Source organism: Tachypleus tridentatus, chromosome 4 (assembly GCF_004210375.1).
Source record: "Tachypleus tridentatus isolate NWPU-2018 chromosome 4, ASM421037v1, whole genome shotgun sequence".
NCBI classification, from domain to species: domain Eukaryota; kingdom Metazoa; phylum Arthropoda; class Merostomata; order Xiphosura; family Limulidae; genus Tachypleus; species Tachypleus tridentatus.
Window position 1 is genome coordinate 69,010,106 of NC_134828.1, and position 18,285 is coordinate 69,028,390.

Below are 18,285 nucleotides of genomic sequence, written 5' to 3' on the forward strand. Positions count from 1 at the left end.
TAAGAGTCAGTAAATTACTAACATTTTCTGTTCATGTAGAATTAGATAAGCCTCTAGAAGAGCTGGCAATGAACAAAGTCCCTGCATTGAAATTAAACTATCTAAATTGGACTCTTTGGACTTACTCTGAGACTAAGAAGTAAATCAGTCAGGGTAATAGCTACACCACCAGAGAAGCTAGAGATAACATCAACAACTAGTGGAATCTCTCCACAGCAACAAAACGAGAGAGGCACAAAAAACAATTAACGTCTAACTTCAGGGTAAATCATGAAGAGAAGACACTGAATGGGGTTTGCTTTGGATTATTTCGAATTTTCGCGCAAAGCTACACGAGGGCTAACTGCACTAGCCGTCCCTAATTTAGTAGTGTAAGACTAGAAGGAAGGCAGCTGGTCATCACCACCCACCACCAACTCTTGGACTACTCTTTTACCAACGAATAGTGGGATTGACTCTCAAATTATAACGCCCCTACGGCCGAAAGAGCGAGCATGTTTGGTGTGACGGGGATTCGAACCCCAACTTTCAGATTACGAGTTGAGTGCATTTACCACCTGGCCATGCTGAACCTCCATGGCGAAAATATATATCTATTTCTTGACGTATTCGTATACTTTTATGAGATATAACTTTTTTACCTTTTTATATCCCTTTTTAACGTGCTTGCTTATATTTACAAAATCTCTTATAAAGGAGATCTAAAAACCCATCACAACAAAATATAAGAAACAATTAACACTTTCATTAATTATGCACACACTAGAAACCAGTGGTTAAAATTTACAACAATATTTGTACTAAGAATATAGAACGTTCACGATCATAAGTTGGCACGTACAAACGAAATATGTATAATTAAATAACAGATCACCAGTAATGTTTGTTTGTTTTGGAATTTCGCGCAAAGCTAGATGAAGGCTATCTGCACTAGCCGCCCCTAATTTAGCAGTGTAAGACTAGAGGGAAGGAAGATAGTCATCACCATCTATCGCCAACGAATAGTGGGATTGACCATCACATTATAACGCCCCCACGGCTAAAAGGGTGATCATATTTGGTGTGATGGAGATTAGAATCTGCGACCCTCAGATTACGAGTCGAGCACTCTAACCACCTGACCATGCGGGGTCAATAGAAAAGATAAAATGACTATAAAAGTGATCAAAGAGCTAAAAACATTCATCTCTAAATGATATTTAGAAGATTTCAAAAATTATTTTCTCCTATTGCGAGATTGCAAAAAAAAAAAATCTTGAATCAACGATATGTGTAAATTATCGTCGGGAGTAAAACTAAACGTATCAGGTAATAATTAAAATAATTTCAGATGCTAAACTTTCGAATGATAAAAACGTCATGATATGTTGAAGCATACATTTTTGTTCATGTCGAGTTTTGAATTGTAAGATAAAGTTCATAATTAACCTGTTTTCATATATTTTGTTGATAAATACTCTTAAGAAGATATAAAAGTAAATAATCCAATTTATAAATTAAATATCTAGAAAAATAACATTTAGGGTCACAGAATACCTAGAAATAGTAATGTGATTTGAAAATAGACAGAGAAAAGCAAGGACGTAAACAAATAAATGAAGTTTTATTAGTTTTGTTTCTATCTTATACATTTCTTATTTATCTTTAGGCTGAAGAATTATCTATTGTATAATACATATATTTTAGCTATATTCACTTACTTAAATTAAAGATATAATCCCCCTTCCAGTTGCACAGAGGTACGTCTGCGGACTTACAACGTGTAGCTTTTTGGTTACGTTCTAACAAAAGAAACAACCAGATGATATACTTTTTCAGAAATAAATTCATCTTTGGGCTTAAAATAATTTCATTAGAAAAAGTCAACAAAATGCTTTCTCAATCACGGTAATTTATTTGGGACCACTTGAAGTCGTGGGTTTGGTCATTGGAACATTAAGGTAAAACATTAAAGATAGTGGGCTTGGTTATTAGAACATTAAGGTAGAATATTTGAGATGTTGGGCTAAAAATTGGTCATTAGAACACTAAGTTAGAACATTTGAGGTAGTGGGGTTAAAGTTTGGTCATTAGAACATTTGAGGTAATGGGCTTGAGGCTTAGTCACTAGAACATTATGTTTATAGAATGGGTATAAAGTTTGAATGAAATATGAGTTAGAACAATAATAATAAACGTATCAAAATACGGATCTTACAGTAGTTTGTTGAGCAAATGAGGCTTACCAAAGTGCGTCATTGTCTTGTAAGAGCAGATAATCTGAAAAGGAAATAAAACGTTATTTATCTTTGGAGGGATAGTTCGTCACGAAAAGTCTACACTGGCTTTTCTTCGTGTTGATAGATACTATAAAGTAGCACATTATTGCAGCAACATATCACCTCGCGACTGTTTTTGGTTTTTGTATATATATATAAATTTTATTTTGGTCAAAACATTTCCGGTCCTGATGACACCCGTTAATTATAAGGTATTAGAAACTCTCGATGTTTTCACTCCTTCGAAAACTCTTATTGTACTTATTCTATTTTTACGTTACTAAAAGCTATTGACGATATCTCACAGGTTCATTAATAATGTATTGTTTTCAGGATTGTGGAATCTTTATAGAGAGTGCCATTTTCTACCCTTCTATTCCACGCGAAATTGCTCCAAACGGATTTCATTTATTTATTCATAACTTTGCATTCTGTCTTTTTGAGAATCTGATAAATTCTATTTGGTTTCGTTTAGCGCATGAACAGTAGAGATTTTTTTACCCAAGGTCCAATACAAGTCTAAAATGTAAAGTTTCCCTTTTCATAAACTCGAATAATTCTATTATATATGTTACATATACTCTCCCGAGAATTTTCTAAGACAAACAGTTGTCACTTTTTGTATTCTAACCAAACATGCGCTGCTTGAAAACTAAAATAGCAAATGAACAACAAATAACAAAATTTAGAATTCTTCATTTCTGTTATACCATTAAATGGTCTATTGTAAATGCTAAAACCTTTATATAACATGCAACAAGTCCAATAGTAATTAACAACTGTAAACTCCTCTTTAAGAAATTAGTGGCCAACTTTGTCATATTCTCATATTCTATGGCCTACTTCCTATTTTTATTAAGTGAGGTGTTTCTGTGTGATGATTTAAAAGGATAATATTCTGTTTATTAATGCAGATATTTTTAACTAAGTGATATTAAAGCGTTGAAATTCATTTCGGAAACATAAATATTTATTTGTTCCAAAATTTAGCGAAAGCTACGCAAGTACTACTTGCGCATAGTCGTTCCTAGTTCTGACCAATGTTCTGGAGAAAAGGCAGTTAGTGAATAACATTTACTTTGAATTCTTGGATTACTTCTGCCTGACTTGATATTGGGATTTGACAGTTACTCTTATAGCACAACCACGTTCCCAAATTTTGCGACAGTTGGTATTCGAATTGATAGCTTAGGCGCGCTGACCACTGGACTACACGCGGTCCATGATCGATAATATTCTTTGTTTCACATTGTTTTATTTGTTTGCTCTATTGAACGTTATATATCGAATCCGAGCTTCATTTCTTTAAATTCACGCAGCTACAGTGGATATAACAATTTCTGTGCAACTAAGCGCAGAATGTTAAGAAGTTTTTATTCTCTCAGTAAATCCCAAGTTCGACGTACTGAAAAATTGATCAAATACGTGTCACCTACCAGTCCTTTGAGGATAACCAACTAAAAGAACCTGTAAAAAACAGCATAGATAGCTGTTGAGCTCTTCAAAGTGAATATCAAATACAACAAAAATAAACAGTGTTTTCATTTTTCCAAAATCGATGTAGGCCAAAGGGACAACTAGAGTGCTAAAATGCTAAGCCTACGTCTTGAATCAATACATGGCAATAATAATAATTCGAGGCCCGGCATGAGTAGGTGGTTAAGGCACCCAACTCATAATCTGAGGGTCGCGGGTTCGAATTCCCATCACACCAAACATGCTCGCCCTTTCAGCCGTGGGGGCGTTATAATGTTACTATCAATCCCACTATTTGTTGGTAAAAGAGTAGCCCAAGAGTTGGCAGTGGGTGGTCATGAGTAGTTGCCTTCCCTCTAGTTTTACACTGCTAAATTAGGGACTGCTAGCGTAAATAACTCTAAACTAGTTTTGCGCGAAATTCAAAACAAGCAAACAACAATTCGAAATTAATATTATTTATGCATACTTCTCCTAGTGTAATGTTTCTGATTAATGATTTAAGTGTTAGTCTCCTGAAACTTCTCCATTTATAAAGATAATGATAACAATAACTTATAGCTCGTATGTTGTAAGTATTACATGAACGCCTTAAAAATAAATATCACTTCCGTAAATAAGTAAAAATTGTTGGTGTCTGTTAATTGCATATAAGATATAAAATCAATTGTTTAAGAAAAACTGCTATTTATAACAAAGAGTTAGTTGTTCGTGAGATTAAGATATTATTTATTCCAGGAAAAATAATCTCTCTGAATATATGTTGAAGTTAGCATTTGTTAACGCGGTCTCTAGGTGGTTTTACATTTGCTATAACCAGAAAAAAAGCCATTTAGGGTTAAGTAGTAAAGCATAAGATTTGTGAATTCTAGGAATATTTGTGTTTGTAAGACCACTACAAGCTAGCTATTGCTGGATAGTTGTTAAGTCAAATAAATAGGTTTAACGAGCACGAAGAAATAAATAAGTATTTATGTTTGCAAACACAACAACGCGTGTTTTTCTGCAGCGGTTAAATCTATATCTGTCTGTGATAGCCTTGGAAGGATGCCATGTGAGAAGAATCCTACAATTCGTAGATTAGGCACTTTGTGATCAGCCACAAAACTCTGTAGTCATTTATCATTTAAAAAGCTCTGACGGTCAGTCAAAAACGTAATGGTCCTTGTAAAACACAAGTCGATATTTACTTAAAACATTTCGAGAACAAAAGCCAAACAAAAAATCAGAATATGTGGTGAAAGAGAAAAAGTTTTGAGTTAGACACTTTTGTATTTTTGCTACCATATCTCGGTTACAGACGGGTTGTTTTTTAAGTATTATTAATGTTCATAAAGTGAAACCAGTTATCTATTACTTAAAGAAAAAGCACAATTATCAAATAAAAAATGCACTGGATGCAAGTCATGAATATATATTTTTTCTTTTAATACAGTAATGCTCCCAGTTCTCAATTAATTGGTCATGTCCGCTGTAGTTATAAAGTGTACTGATTTTTTTTACAGTTCGTTTTACAAACTTCAAGTACCTCACATAAAGCAAGCATGTACAAAAACAGTTTTTTGTATTTTAGTAAATTACTACTCATCTTATAATTATTTTTGTTGGTGGTCCATAGGATGTTATGTCATGTCAGAAACGCCTACAGTGAAGATGTAATAAATTTACTCAAAAAATATTGGTTTTTACAAGATATAACTGCAAGAAAACTTTGCAAAAAAACCTTTCGAGCCAGTTTGTATAGAAGTACAATAGAAAAACTTAACCAGACTTAAGTCCGTACCGGCCCAGGAGACGAAGGGAAGCAGCTAGTCTGGTTGTTTATTTTGGCCCCAAACTACCCAGTGAGCTGTTTCTATCCTAAAGGATCGAACTACGAAGTTTAGCGTTATAAGCCTCAAGGCAAGTCACCAAGCCAAAGGAGAAAGGATGGAAAGATATTGAAATGGAATTCTATTCTGTTATCTCACTTGTAACTATGAACGTGTTTGTGTTAGATATGCGCTTGCTTTTCCTTGGCTGATTGTTTAGATAGTTTTCTGAACAAAAAGTAAAAAAGAGAATAAGATTACACAAGTATAATTTTATTAGAATCGTGAATAACACCTGCTCATAATGGTATACGATCTTCAAAGCTTAACCAACATGTAATCTGAACTACGCGCTAAACATACATTGTGATAATTAGATGATTTGAAGAGTCCAGTGTGAAATGCTAGGAATTTCTTTTCATTAACTGTGTTTTAACTGTGACAGTAAGTGTGTATTTTATCTCATTTATTACAAAAAAGTAAAGTATATTTAGTTTTTGTTATTTGCTATAAAACGAATATCTTTATAAAATGTTACGATTCAGTGTGAATGTTTAATTATTTAACTCAGTAAACATTTTTACTCAACCTGTTATATTGTTTTTGTTTTGTTTGTTTTTTGAAATTTGCGCAAAACTACACGAGGGCTCTCTGCGCTAGCCGTCCCTAATTTAGTAGTGTAAGAGTAGAGGGAAGGCAGCTAGTCATCACCACCCACCGCAAACTTTTGGGTTACACTTTTACCAACGAATAGCAGGATTGACCGTAACATTATAACGCCCGCACGGCTGGGAGGGCGAGTATGTTTGGTGCGACCGGAATTCGAACGCGCGACCCTTGGATTACGAGTCGAACCCCTTAACACGCTTGGCCATGCCGGGCCTCGAACTGTTATAACAATTAGGTAGTAAATATTAGAATCATATAAAAAAAGCTTTATGGAAATAGATTTAGGAATAATTCTGTTTAAATACTTATTATATGACTCAAACACATCGTAATATCACAAGATATTCATCCTACAAAATAAAATCACTGTAGTGCCATAAGTATTCGTATAATAAGCAAATATACAAGGTCGTTAATTCATATTCGTTTATTCTAATTTTAATAGGGTTAGAAAAATAACCTTTACGTCTTAGGTAATTATAAGATGAATTTTATTTTACCGACGTTTCTTCGGAGCTAGTACATAAAACTGAAAAAAAAAAAGCAAAATGTCAGTTACAATAAAATTTACCTGAAGTGTAAAAGTCGTTTTTTTTTCTAACCATTTTATCAAAATGTAGAAGTTTTTCCAGTATACGCTATGAATTCCGAGAGACAATAACGACATACTTCTAATAACGTTTTGGTCCGCCTTTGGCAACAATCAGCTCAGACCCAATCATTATCACTTTGTACCAAATGAAACATAAGGTAGACATTCCTCTTTTAGCAAAAGCCAATTTAAAAGAAGGACGCTTCCTGTCGATCGTGGTCCTTAAGTAATTATGTTTCAAGTTGGGGCTCTGGGTTTGCCCTGCAGTTTCTGACTATATTTATTCTCGAACCAGTTTGTAAGGGATACAGTAATATGTAAAATCGCGCAGTAGATGTAAAAACCCACATTATACAAATGTATGAAAGTTGGTAGTATAGTGTTGTTCCAAATGTCAATATAAAATGCGGCATTAATCTCTTCCTTCACCATGACCAAAGGATGTAGTCCATATAATGAAATAACATCAAAACCGTTACGTCTCCACCATTACCTTTCGCATTTGGGACAACACAATTCGCAAACACAGTCTTATTTATTGGATGAATACAACGCGTGCTGCGATACATTGCTTCAAATGATGTCTTCACTGTTCAATACACTAATCTTGGCCTTCCAAGTACCACGTAGTTGACACTTTGACCTTGGTATTCTCATTGGATTATATATATATATATTGACCTCCATTTATTGACTTCTTGGGTAATGGATCAATGTGAAATAGGTTATTCTTTAAGTTTAAAGTTTCTACTGGCCTGACCTGTTGATAATCTCTTCTACTTTTATCACTGACACGACCTTTTGTCTTTCATAACATTGTTCATAACTGTCCTGGAAAGGCTCAAGGAGACGGAACTGACAAGAACCGTCATACCGTACTGTTATCAGTCAATAACCATTACACATTGAAGTTCAATCAATTTGTGACCAATAGTTAATTTCGACCTAATAAAGTTTATATTACAAAAAAACTCGATTTTAATAATGATTTGCATACAGATGTGCTCACAGAAAAAAAGAGATGTGTGTGCAGTTTACTTCTGATTTGTTGTTAAGTTGAAAACATACTTCGTAACAACAACAAAATATAATAATCATGAAATTGATGACGCAAGATTTTCAATTCTGTTGAATACCTGATTTTCCTTTCTTATCCTCTTTTCAAATATTAAAGAAGGTATACCGCCATAAGAAACCTGAGGCAACGAAAACTGAGTAACAGTTCATAAGTTTTATTAAATCACTCACATATGACATGGAAATTCAGGCTCACAAAATTCCTTCCTGCTACGAACTAACTTTATCATATATAAAAAAAAGCTGACGTAAATGAAAAAGTGGCTCACCAATGTTTAATTCTTTGATCTTTAATAATATTTTAAAATGTGAATTTAAAAATCCTGTTAAATATAAATATAAATAATCATCTTCTCCGTATTATGAAAATACAGTACTATTATTAAAGGAATAGTAAGTCATTTGTAAATTATTTGAAGTTGCTGAAATTACTTATGTAAAATAGTGGTGGCACAAAATCTTTATGAGTAATTTTTTCTTGAGTGAACAGAAAGCGTTTTGTGTGTGTGTGTGTGTGTATGCTACTTTAACTTTTATAAATCAGAAAATGAAAACAAATGCAGGTATTTGTAATGACTCATGGTATTTTAAAATAATTTAAAATATCGTCTTTTTTCTGATTTTATGTGAATAAAATAACTGAAATTTATTATCGGATTAAGTAACATTTTAATATTAAAAAGTAACTAATATAGTACAGAAGAATCTGTATTTCCAAGTAGGTAAATAATATTATTAATCATAATTTATTTAAACAAACACACAAATACATTAGTGTAAAAATAAACACAAAATAAAATGTATTTAAGAATCAGCAACTATTTATTGCAACTAATCCACTTCACTAGAAAGGGATAGTACCTACCATGAGGTACCGACTTCGTTTTCATACATTGCAAGAAGTTGATGTTTCTTTTCATTTTATTAACTACACATGTCGATGATACAGTTTAAAATAATTGTTAACATATTAAAAGGAAAGTTATTTACTGTTAGTTTCCCACAATTAAGTATCTTATAATGTTATAAAAAATTGACACCAGTAATATTATACCGAACGCTTTTATGCTGTAATATTAGACCTAACGCTTTTATGCTGTAATATTACACCGAACACTTTTATGCTGTAATATTACACCGAACGCTTTTATGCTGTAAGGTTAATCAACTTTTCTGCTATTGCTAAAGTTTGCTATTATTTGCTATGACATATTTTGGTGAGAAAAACGACGCTCAAAGACTTGATCCCTGCTCCAATTTTTTGGAAGGTTAAAATAGGGTTAAGCAGTTTTAGCATAAGAACTTGAAAATTATATGTATATATAAAAGCAAAGAAAAAAACTCTTCAAGAAAATGAAGTAAATGTAGGGTTTGTTAATGTCAATCCTTCAAAAAATAATGCAAACAAGATAGCAGACATGACATTAGAATGATATCCAAATGACAGAAATGATATCTTTACTATCTTGTTTGCACTCTTTTTCATGAATTGATATTATACTTTCGATGTTGAAAAGTTTCTACTTCATTTGTTTCCTTGTTGTGTTTTTTTAATGCAATGTTTCAATAGACATAGGAAAGTTGTACTGATAACTAATTTCTAAATACAATGAAGACCAAACTATAGCATTTTTGCTTATCTATTATTGGCTGGTAATTCCTCTTTCACCCTGTACTTAAGCCTTTTAAAGAAACACCAAAATTTTGAAATAAAGATAACTTCAAGAAATAGTAATAACCCACTTTACAGAAGAATTATATTAAATATTTATTAAAAAGTGACCTCTGGTCGTTAGTTTTGTCTCTGTCAGAAAAATAAAAATAATTTCAAAATTAAATATTACTTACGTTTTTTCACACACACTCTCGCCATCGGCTACATTGCACCAGAAATGAGACACTCACAACAGTACACAGAAAAATAAACAATTCCCGGAAAACCGGATGACCCCATGATGTCATTAAACACTCTCTCTATATATATCACTCGTTCAATCACATTACCACTCCCAGTTTCCCCTGAAGATAAAAGGTCCACCTTTCAAAAGTGCTCGGGTTATAAGGTTTCTATTTCATTTTTATCAAGACTTCTTGGACCTACGTGTTCATAGAACATCATGAGCATTCATTAATAATACTTAAAAAAGTGAATACTCCATTTCATGTCCGGAAGATTGGTTGACAGCATTGTTTTGATTTTTGAGTTACCATATAAAACAAAGTGAAAGAGGGGAATCAGAAATTTAAACTTTTTGATATGATTTCTATAGACATTCTCAGATTTGTGACTCAATCATAAGATAGATATTACTATAAAGAAAAAACTACAGAGTATTGTAAAATTTTGATGACCTATTGAGGAGGTATTTATGATACTTTTCGATAAACAATTTGAGCCATCTCTATATAGGCAGTACCACCACTTACCTGATATATACATATATGTGGAACAATAATGGACAAATGATGAGACACATGTATCAATTTTAAGATTTTGTTTAACGTATGGATTTCAACATTTTATGCTAATGTAGTTACTAAGTTGTATTACATTCTTCTTTCCTGTAGAGTATTTTGTTTTGTTTCGAATTTCTCGCAAAGTTACACGAAGGCTATCTGCACTAGCCGTCTCTAAGTTAGCAGTGTAAGACTAAAGGAAAGGCAGCTAGTTTAACCACACACCGCCAACTCTTGGGCTACTCTTTTACCAACGAATAATGGGATTGACCGTAACGTTATTACGTCCTCACGCCTGATAGAATGAGCGTGTTTGGAGTGACGGGAAGTAGAACCCGTGACTTTCGGATTACTGGTTGAGCGCCTTAATCACTTAGCCTTACCGGGCCCATATATATAAAAATCAGTATATATTTTTTTTGTTGAATATGCATTATTAGTAAAATCTTTGCTGACATTGCATTTTTGTTCAATAATACTTTTTTTTTTTTAAATACGTGCCACATAAGATGGTTTCCTCAGAAAATTATAAAAGTAAGGACTACCTTATTCATTTGTTTGAATTTCGCGTTGTAAATTTAACACTGTAATAAGACTATATGGAAGGTAGCTACTGATAACCGCCTACTACCAACTGTTGGGCTATTCTTTTACCAACGAATAGAGTGATTGACCGTCACATTATAACGCTTCTATGGCTATAAGGGCGTGCATGTTTGACGGAAATTCGAACCCTCCCCTCAAATTATGAGTCGAGCGTCCTAACCACCTGGCCATGTAGAGGCGCCTTATTCATCACCTTAAACTTTTATAAATAACTGTAGAATAACTAATTGTTTCTTCCAAGTATATTTTGTATTTAAGGCGATCATTCATTTTTTTCAACTTTGTTTATTTGTTTGAAGTGAAACACAAAGATACACAATGGGATATCTGAGCTCTGCCCACCACGGGTATCTAAACCAGGATTCTAGCATTGTGAGTTCGCGGACATACTACTGTACCAGTGGAGAGCATTTTTTCAAGAAATAAACACTTATGAATCAGGATGAAACGTTTATGTTTAAATCAGAACACTTAACTGATATTTTCATATTGAGGTACATGAATTTATTATGTGTTTAAAAACCTTTTCCAGTTCTTACAATAAACACAGATTTACTTATACGTATACGATTAATCTTGATTGTATTTTGCATAACAACCTTCAAACAAACTGTAATGAATAACGTTGAAACCACTGAGAAATAATTAAATAAAACTCCCAGAGCAGTTGATATAAAACATGAAATAGCCAAAACCAAAAGTGTTTTAAAAAGTAGATCCAAAGTTTCGAGAGTTTACCAACTCTCATTACCAGGGATATTTTAATGTAGTAATACACATTAATTAACCTAGGTCAGATGATAAATAAAAGAAAAAAAAACATTCGGTCTTCAGCTTTGTAAGTAGCATATTCCTCAATAGTTCCGTCAAATAACTACTTTCCCGCCCCCCAGTGGCTCAGCGGTATGTCTGTGGACTTACAACACTAAAATCCGGGTTTCGATAACCGTGGTAGGCAGAGCACAAATAGTCCATCGTGTAGCTTTGTGCTTAATTCAAAAACAACAACTACTTTCCTTAGTATTTTATTTTTAGAATAACTAAATCTTGTTTATTTTATTCTAAGCTTAATGTAGGATTACATCAATGTAAGTGCTCGGATGATAGTTTTAATGCTTAGATTAGCATCAGATAAGTACAGGTTTTAAGAGATGCGGTAACGATAAAAATAATAAAAGAAGAAGAGACATTGTTCTTGCTTATTGTATAAGCATTCTAATGTCTGTGTTACAGAAGTAAGAGGAGTTTAGAAAAGATGCGAAGGAAGAGCTTTTTCATGAACAGTTGTACAAACACTATGCAGAATACTGAGTTTCTAAAGACTCCAATGTTTGTTTTAGCTGCAAAGATCCACATTCTATTTGGACAAATCACTCAGGCAGTAAAAACAAGCAGGTCGACCTATCTGTTAGCGAAAATAGATTTCCTGAATATTTATCAATGAGCTTTAAGAGGTTTCTAAATATCCCAAGTTTTTTCTTGTAATTTCGTTTGATGTTGTAGAACCAGACGTTTCTTTGAAGATCTTCAACACGATAAGTTTGTTTATTGTAAAATCACTAAATAACAATAGAAAAATAATCCTTAAGTGTTTTAAGTTTTCAAGAAATGTTTCCATAAATTATCAGACGTTTAATGATAGAAATTTACTTTAATTTCCTTGTGAGCTTTTAAACTGTCTTCAATTGAAGTAAAGAAATATATTATTTCTTTATGTCTTAACCATCTTAGCTGCTACAATATATTAAAGGTAACTATTCAGTCATACTACACTGAAATATTTTGACTACTTCTTTTCATCGAATAGTGAGATTTCATTGTCATTCTCATAGCACGCCCAAAGTTCCAAAGTATTGGATGAGTCTTCGAATTCACAGAATGAGCACATCAGGGTATACCTGAACCTGTAATGATACTGCCAACATATCTGTTGTATTATACTAATTATAGTAAGTTACAGCTTTTTCAACTTAAAAAAAACATCTAAAATAATTTAAATAACGCATGATATGATAAAAACTAGCATGAAATTACCTTTAATTATCGCAATCTGGAATTACTTCTAAATAATTTTCAACGTATATCCAAGATAAACATTTAATTTGTATTCTTTAATGTCCAGTACTTTGAATTCTTAAAGATACTCACATTGTTAAGCTGGCATATATTTAAAACAAATATTATGGACATACGTTGACGGTTCCAGACAATTAAAGCAAACCCACTATTAGAGAATAATACCAATCAGCTCTTTCGTCTACTTTTTAATACAAATCAAACATTTAACAATAAGTGATGTGATCCAAAATATAAATAATTAGTTATTGATCCTGTTTATAAATTAATGTTTCGTATATCTCGATTTTACGTCTGGAGAATTCACAGTATTTCACCAAAATAAATTAAGTCTATGCAATAAATAAACCGAAATCCAACTACTTAGAAATATAATTGAAATCGAACAAACTCCAATACAAATTATCAAAACAACCTTAGGTGTGAAGTTCTAACACCATTAGTGTTAGGACTGTTCATATATTTACAGCATTCTTCCTTCTGTGTCACTAACTCAACTTTATTTTAAATGTGTTTTAAGATTAGTTCGTGTTCTTATAAAAACACAGGCACGGCATGGCCAGGCGGATTAAGGCGTTCGACTTATAATCTGAGGGTCGCGGGTTCGAATCTCCGTCGACCAAACTTGCTTCCTTGCCCTTTCAGCCGTGGGGGCGTTATAATGTCACGGTCAGTCCCACTATTCATTGGTAAAAGAGTATTCCAAGAGTTGGCGGTGGGTCGTGATGACTAGCTGCATTGCCTCTGGTTTTATACTAAAACATATTTATTATATAAGACCGTTGTCAACTCATTTTATTGATTACGAATTTCTTAGGGCTAATTTTAATATCTTAATCATATTTTTCATTTTTGTTCTTTGCAAGGCTTCCTGTGATAGTATTTATTTTGAGAAATTTTTTATACATTTGGCAGTGTATACTTCTTCAAAATCAATTTTGTTTTTCTAGTGAGCTTTGTGTTTCTTGCTTTTTCTCTTTGGTTAAATTTCAAGTACAGCTAGCCCTTCGAGGGCTATCTGCGCTACTCAACTTCAATTTTCAAGCGATGGACAAGAGGATAGGCAGTTAGTCAACAGTAATCATCGCCAATTCTTACATCATTCTTTGGCAGTGAATAGTAGGATTGGTCGTGGCATTATAACGTCCTATGCCATAGCTTAAAAAAAAGAACGGGTTCACGAGCAAGTTTCAATCTCGCTAGCTGAAGATTGCAAGTTGAGTGTCCTAACTACCAGACCATCTGCGTGTTGATCCCACCAAGATGCGTAAAATATGCATGAATCTGACATCATTGATTTCAATGTAAGTGTCACCAAATGTATATATATCAATGTTTTCTACTACCTCTTTGGTTGACTGTATCTCTTTGAATTAGGACTTGTAGTCCTAGGATGATATTGCATGTACATTTCTAAAACAAATTGTTTGCTTCTTTTGTATGGTTGCTTATACCAAATAATTTGCTATTTAATACGAAGCCACACCTTGATGAGAGGTGTCATATCAAGGTATAGAAAGAACGGAGGCTTAAAATGCCCGTGGAGAACTATTTGACCGTGTGTCAATGAGCCCGCTCTTCTAGAATCAAAATGGATAGGAATTTTGAATTTAAAAGATAGATATAATAAGCATAATGTGGCCTATTTATGATGAATTATCAGGAGAAGAAGATGAAACCTACTGTTAAGTGATTCAAGGATCTTCAATGAGCAAAGACAGAGAGAATAGATAATACACTTAAAGTACTGCTTAGCTTCAATGTGATCCAGAGGAGCTGAAATTGCATACAACTCTTATATTAACAGAGAAGCCTGCATTGAGAATCTGTCAGTAGCAACAGTTTCACAACAACCCTTGACAGAGCCTATTGATTTTGAGTCATCAACATATACATTTAAGGAAGATTGGCTCAAGAAATATTTAATAAACAGAAGCTAGAACTTCCACTCGTATGAATCTGGTTTAATCATGTGGCCCAGTGAAGTATTTCAGTGGAAAACAATAACAATCTCAAAAAGGAAAGGCTGATCATCAAACACGACATCTGCCTCAAATGTCAGGCCCATCATGCACAACCATTTTTGAATATCATAGTCAAAACTAAAGATAGCAGACCATAAATTTGCAAATATTATGGCCAAGCAAGGCAAGAAACATATCTTTCAAGTGAAATGCTGTGGCAGGGATGGTAGTTTTGCAGCAAACAGTGAAGAATGTTGAAGATTTTAATGTAAACTTCTAGAATGCTTACAAGATTCTGTGTACAAAGCGTGTTGGAGAAGTACAGCGTGCTCCTAAGAGTGCCAAAGCTTCTGATGACGCATAAGGTTTCAAGTAAATACAGATTAGGTTGCTGAAACATAGAGCAGAAATTCGTAGTTCAGTTTAAAGCATATAATTCTGGAGTTTGAAGCATCTACGTACTCTCCATGCAGTGGAAGATAGATCAAAGATGATTAGTGCTCTTGTACACTTTAATTTTATGTTTTATGTAAGAAATAAAAGTTAATTTATTTGAAAAGAAAAGCCTCAGTCTGTGAACTTTCCAGATTTAGCTTGAAATCAGGGTAAAATCGCTAAAGGCAATAGTTATACGTACAAATAGTTTAATATGATGAGGATTTTAAAACAGTCTGTTGTGAACTACACATAGTTTGCTAAGAATTCTACTGAGCATACCTCGAATAAAATCTCAAAGTTACTAATGTAAATGATGTATGCAACTTTTGAAAAAAGGTATTTAACGATGGTATTGATCATAATGTTAAAATATATCTCACTTAAGACATAAACCTAAGGTATACTAAACACTTAGGTGAAGGATCAGATAATCCTACAAAGACTATGAATGACGTGGCTGCTAAAATCTTACAAGTAAAACGGCATAATGCTGAAGGTCTCATGAATTCAAAATATCCATGTGTTATGTCTTCAGCCTTTTCAATATAAACAACTGAGAAAGAAATTTGTATCACTTGAGAAAGCCACTGTGATTGGCACTTTAAGTCAAATAAAGTGGCCCATAATGGATCTATACCTGCAAAATCAACGCTGGTTGTTCGAAATAAAAATAATTTATTTAGAGAAATAAATACAACGACTACTAACTATCCTCTCCAAAACATTACACTGGCAAATAGTTAAAATAATCGGTATATTATTAAAAACGTCTTGAGATATTCCTAAAAATGGGTAAAAATAACCTATTGCCAAACTCAGAAAATACCTCCTCTTGCCAGTTCCAGTTGAAAAGATTCAGACCTAAAAAGTTGAAAAGAGATGACACAAAATATAATAATAGATATTACCCTACATAACAAATGTAGTACAAAACTAACGTAAAAATAAACTTCTTTTAGGGTGAATGAGCTACGGTATTTTGCAAAATAATTATTCTGACAAGAAAGAGAAATTCCTTTAACTTGTATCTAAATAGCGAAGAATTTGTTAGAATACGCGGAAATACTGGAATATTTGGAATGCTAGTTGTTGGTAATTTCCTATAAATTATCTACCTTTTTGGTCATGGGGCTATAAGATAAAAACGAAAGAGTCAGGCACTTCCCATTCACTTTCCCAATGATGTTAAAAACTTGTCGTTGAAGTGATGCTAAAAGTAAGCTTGATCCAGGATTTCTTTTGACTTGGCATCTAATTTGCTGGACTTGTGTTTTAACTGTATTAGAGGCAATTAGGCTGGCGAAAATGGGGTGTTTGTGTAAGATACTACACTCTCTCTTCTGAGTCTTTTGAGCTTCCTGGCAGTCTAAGGACCACTATGGATAAGGATATAAAGGGAAATATGCCAATGTTATACATATTGCCTCCATACAATTACTGACAGATAACAGGCTATTGATGACAGAATTAAGTTCTGATAGATTTTTGGGCCAGATCCAGTTATCTTTCTCTGCTTTCTACAAAGCAAAAAGAGTTGACTGGCATAAACTGCAGCCAATAACTCATAAAATAATGGAAAAACTGATCAACGCCACATGGAACATTGCTAATCAAAGTATATTTATCTATATATATATTTCTCACCTTTTCTTCTGCACATAAAAGCGGGAGGAAATTTGCTCAGACGTAGATTTAAAACTTGTAATTTACGTAAGAAAAAACTCAAATAACTTAAAGTGTTTTTGTGTTTTGTCACCATTCTGAACAATTATGTTTGTCTGTTACTGATACTTATCATAAATACAATAGCATAGATCTACGAGCAACCGATATGGAAATACTACGAAGCAAACTTCAACCAGAAGTATATCTTTTCCAAGATTATTTAAAGACTATTAACATAAAAATTGCCTAAGTCTAAATCAAACTGTTCACTTGTTTAGTAAAGAAAGAATACACTCGTACAAAACAATGGCAAAAGTAATGCAATTTTTGATTGCTGGAATTACAATCTAAGTTCTTCTAAGAATATTTTATGAGGTTATCAGTTCAAAAACAAAACCTCTTGTTATTTTACGACAAACGGTTGAAAGAAAATTGAGTGTGGCATATCCAGTACTTCTGTAATTATACATGCATGTCGGAAATATTTTTCCAGAAATTCCAGTGAAGAATAAATAATACAGTATTGTAGAAGAAAGCTTATGATATACACGTTTGTGGAGTTCAATTCCTTCACAAGTCACTAATTAACCATCTCAAAGTTTTAAATAAATTCATTTCCATTATATATTTAACATTTTACTTAGGCTACTGCATGTATAATATCGATACACATGTATCAAAGCGCTCGTGTTTAAAAATAGCCTGAAATAAAAACACTGAGAACTCTGTGACATGTATAAATTTAAATAAATAAGATTTTGTAAAGAAAGTCTTATTAGAAGTGAAAAATTTCCTGTTGCATAAAAAGTTATGAATATAACCTTTTACATTTGTAATTATTTTGTATTTTATAAAGATCGTCCCTAATGGATATTACAAACAATTAAGTGAAATAATATTCAGTGTAATGTAACGTTCCTTTTTGCATTGTTCACATTTGCTGTTTTTTATCCAATATATTTCACTGTTTGTTATTTTATACTTAAAGCTAATTTATTGAGTTGATGTGTTTTCATTTAGCCCTAACCTTTTTTTCATGCTATTGTAACTTGTCCTCAGACTTAAACTTAATGAGAAACAACTACTTACGTCAGGTATTTGGATTAAATCTTATCTATATAATGATTCTTTAGCAGAAATCACGTGTTACAAGAAGGTTCATTTGACTTTATATGTGATAATTAAGGAAATTCTGG

General features: G+C 32.9%; 1 long non-coding RNA gene across 5 annotated transcripts in view; it reads right to left on the minus strand.

Annotated features, from left to right (window-relative positions):
- The window catches only part of LOC143248362 (uncharacterized), a 68,124-nt gene extending 58,337 nt beyond the window's left edge, over positions 1 to 9,787 (minus strand). Inside the window, exons 1-3 of one of the 5 annotated variants that reach the window (XR_013026944.1) lie at positions 9,732 to 9,787; positions 2,198 to 2,259; positions 1,701 to 1,781 (exon numbers count right to left, since the gene is read on the minus strand). This is a non-coding gene — a long non-coding RNA (uncharacterized LOC143248362). The remainder of the gene's footprint in view (positions 1 to 1,700; positions 1,782 to 2,197; positions 2,260 to 9,731) is intronic. The other 4 variants (XR_013026943.1, XR_013026946.1, XR_013026945.1 and 1 more) reach the window with 4 other exon arrangements.
- Positions 9,788 to 18,285: the final 8,498 nt, after the last annotated feature.